The 3767-nt window shown below is 50.1% G+C and overlaps 1 long non-coding RNA gene across 1 annotated transcript in view; it reads left to right on the top strand.

The window, feature by feature from the left end:
- The first annotated feature begins 2206 nt into the window (after positions 1–2206).
- The window catches only part of LOC108513015 (uncharacterized), a 16351-nt gene continuing 14790 nt past the window's right edge, over positions 2207–3767 (top strand). Inside the window, exon 1 of the long non-coding RNA XR_001880770.1 lies at positions 2207–2282. This is a non-coding gene — a long non-coding RNA (uncharacterized LOC108513015). The remainder of the gene's footprint in view (positions 2283–3767) is intronic.

Raw genomic sequence — 3767 nt, 5'->3', positions numbered from 1 at the left:
CCTCCATGTCTGACCCACGCTGCCTGCCTTAGGGTGGCCCACCACCCTCGCTTGCCCGGGACTCAAGCCTTTCAGCTCTGGCGGTGGTAGAGTTTTGAGCAAAACTGGACAGTTGTCACCCTAGTGGGGGCTGCATGGCTGGAGAACAGTCACCTTTCCTCTTGATACAATGGCCCGGCATGGGGAAACTGAGGCTCACAGAAATTAAGACATAGCCCCAGGGTCCTGAAGCTCCTGGGACCGGTGCCTGGAGTTTTCAGAGTGTGACCTGGCGCTGTTTCTGCTGAGAGACGAGGTGGCCTGGGGTGGCAATGGTGGCACAAGGCAATGAGCTCTACCCTCTCCACAATTAGTGGTGCTCCTTCCTGTTAAGCTGGAGGCGGCTTCCAGAACGCTGTGCTCCAGCACCCAGCCTACATTCCAGAATTGGTGGGCTCTGTGGCAACTGGGCCAGACTAGGGGGTTTAGAGCCCCTCATCCTTCAGGTCTACTGGCACCCCACTCCTCTACACTAAGCAGCCAACGCCAGGCCTCACATCCTGGTCCTTTTCACACCCAGACACGTCTGTCGGACCCTTTCCCCTATGCCTTCAGATAGGCGCTGATCTGACCTACCAGCTCATGCCAAGGAGCCAGCTTCCTTCAACTACCTTCCCTGCCTCGGTTTCCCATCACTGCAAGTGGGGAGAGGCACCTTTCACACTAGACTCTGTAAAGTTGCCATTTTTCAGACCCCACCAGCCAGTGCCCTGGGCTCCTCCCACACCTGCCCACAACTGCCGGGAGCCTCAGCCCAGGCCTCATCCCGGCTGACCAGCTGCGCTAGGAAGGGTAGCTGGGCCCCCTGGCTGTATCCCCTGCTGAACCATGGGCTGGGTCTCTCCCACTCCTCCTATCGGGGGCAGAGGTTAGTGAGCACAGGCTCTGGAGTCAGACAGTCTCGGGTTCAAATCCTGGCTCTGCTGTCCCCACATCAGTACGGCAGGAATACCACTGACTTCCTGCTGGGAAAATCAGCAGCAGCAGCCATCCACTGGCCACCGGCACCGGAATGCCGGTGGCACACCAGGCACAGCTGGTTCCTCACTCGGCCTCTGGATAGCTGCAGAGAGACGAGGTCATTACCTTCATCTTCTCCATTTATAAATGAGGAAACTGAGGACCAGGGAAGGCGGGTGAAGGCCAAGTTCCCCTAGCCAGTGAGAAGGACCTTGTCTCCGTGTTTGTGAAAGGGGAAAGTTGTAACTGCCACTGAGGACTGAAGAAATGATGCCCCCCACCCCCCAGGAAGCAATCCTATTTGCCCCTCGCTGCAGAGATTGCAACTGATTTGTTTTTTTGTGATGACTGTAGGTTTTTGTTTTTGTTTTTTTGAGACACAGTCTTGCTCTGTCACCCAGGCTGGAGTGCAGTGGCACAATCTTGGCTCACTGCAACCTCCTCCCGGGTTCAAGTGATTCTCCTGCCTGAGCCTCTCGAGTAGCTGGGATTACAGGCACCCACCACCACGCCCAGGTAATTTTTGAATTTTTAGTAGAGATGGGTTTCGCCATGTTGGCCAGGCAGGTCTTGAACTCTTGACCTCAGGTAATCTGCCCGCCTTGGCCTCCCAAAGTGCTGGGATGACAGGCGTAAGCCATCACGCCCAGCTAGTTTTGTTTTGTTGTGGTCTTCATTCTTAAACGATTGCGTTTTTTCCAATTTGCGATGCACATAAATGCAATCATGCATTTTTAAAAATTCTGTCCTGGGTCACAGTCCTTGTGCCACCTCTCACTGTAGCTGGTCCCTCGGCCAGAGGCAACCTCACGCAAGATGCTATGTTGGCAAATGAGAGATGCTCTTTGAGCCCTCGGAGGGCATATGTGGCCTGGTCATGTGGATAGGGTGGGTGCATGTTCCCTGTGTGGCCAGGCCGTGTGGATAGGGTGGGTGCGGGTCCCCTGTGTGGCCGGGCCGTGTGGATAGGGTGGGTGCACGTCCCCCATGTGACCAGGCCGTGTGGATAGGGTGAGTGCGGATTCCCTGTGTGGCTGGGCCATGTGGATAGGGTGGGTGTGGGTCCCCTGTGTGGCCAGGCCGTGTGGATAGGGTGGGTGCGGGTCCCCTGTGTTGTTGCAGGGACTGTCACTGGTTCTTGTACGTTGTTATGTAATGTTTCATCTTCTGACTACTCCGCAATTCACCTGCATTGCTTCCGTCCAGGGATCCTGTGAATAAAATGGCGCATTTGTGCTTGCACCGATTTCCTGCTGAGAGTCCAGGAGTGTCTCGAGGATTTGGTGAGTTGTAAGATTTCCACACATTCAAAGGTGGGAGACAATTCCAAATTGCTTTCCAGAGTGGGTTTTTACAAATGGACACCCACATCTGCAGCTAATGAGCATTCCTGTTGCTCTGAAACCTCACCGATAATTGGCATCTCCATTTTTTGACAGTCTGGTGGGTAATCAATAGTATATTGTGGTTTTAACTTAAATTTTCTTCATATTGATGTGCTGGAGTTCCTTGAGATATGTTTTCTGGCTACTGCAGGTTCATGACCTGAAAGTCAATTTTTTTGGCCTGTTTCTGTATTGCAATGTTTGCCTTTTAAAAATACTGATTTATAGGCGTTGTTTATATATCCTGGATTTGCACCCTTGACTTGGTTCTGGGCTTCCAGCTTTTTCCCACTCCCTGGCTTGTCTTTTCTCTCTCTTTAGCATGTCTTTTGCTGAACAGGGACATTTATCTTCTTTCTGTTTATGGTTTGTGACCTTGGTCCCTCGTTTGGGAAATCCTTCTGTGCTCTGAGGGACGTTTCCCAAGTCAGTTTCTTAAAGCTGTAGAATTGCGTTTGCCATGTTCAGGTCTTTGTGTCACTGGAATTGGTTTTTGTGTGCAATGTAAGGTCAAGTGTCAATTTCACTTCCCCCTGCAGGTGGGTGGGTATTCAGTTGTCCCCGAATCGTTGATTGAATTAATTTATCTCTTCCCCACTGATCTCAAATGGCATCTCTGTGAAACACATCTTTTTTTTTTTAATACTTTAAGTTCTAGGGTACATGTGGACAACGTGCAGGTTTGTTACATATGTATACATGTGCCATGTGGGTGTGCTGCATCCATTAACTCGTCATTTACATCAGGTATTTCTCCTAATGCTATCCCTCCCCACTCCCCACACCCCATGACAGGCCCCAGTGTGTGATGTTCCCCGCCCTGTGTCCAAGTGTTCTCATTGTTCAATTCCCACCTATGAGTGAGAACATGCGGTGTTTGGTTTTCTGTCCTTGCGATAGTTTGCTCAGAATGATGGTTTCCAGCTTCATCCATGTCCCTGCAAAGGACATAAACTCATCCTTTTTTATGGCTGCATAGTTTTCCATGGTGTATATGTGCCACATTTTCTTAATCCAGTCTGTCACTGATGGGCATTTGGGTTGGTTCCAAGTCTTTGCTATTGTGAATAGTGCTGCAATAATCATACATGTGCATGTGTCTTTATAGCAGCATGATTTATAATCCTTTGGGTGTATACCCAGTAATGGGATGGCTGGGTCTAATGGTATTTCTAGTTCTAGATCCTTGAGGAATCACCACACTGTCTTCCACAATGGTTGAACTAGCTTACACTCCCACCAACAGTATAAAAGTGTTTCTGTTTCTCCACATCCTCTCCAGCACCTGTTGTTTCTTGACTTTTTAAATGATCACCATTCTAACTGGTGTGAGGTGGTATCTCATTGTGGTTTTGATTTGCATTTCTCTGATGACCAGTGATG

Source organism: Rhinopithecus bieti, unplaced genomic scaffold (genome assembly GCF_001698545.2).
Source record: "Rhinopithecus bieti isolate Rb0 unplaced genomic scaffold, ASM169854v2 scaffold_2205, whole genome shotgun sequence".
Classification (NCBI taxonomy): domain Eukaryota; kingdom Metazoa; phylum Chordata; class Mammalia; order Primates; family Cercopithecidae; genus Rhinopithecus; species Rhinopithecus bieti.
Note: the sequence above shows the minus strand (reverse complement) of the source record. Positions and strands in the feature narration are given on the sequence as shown.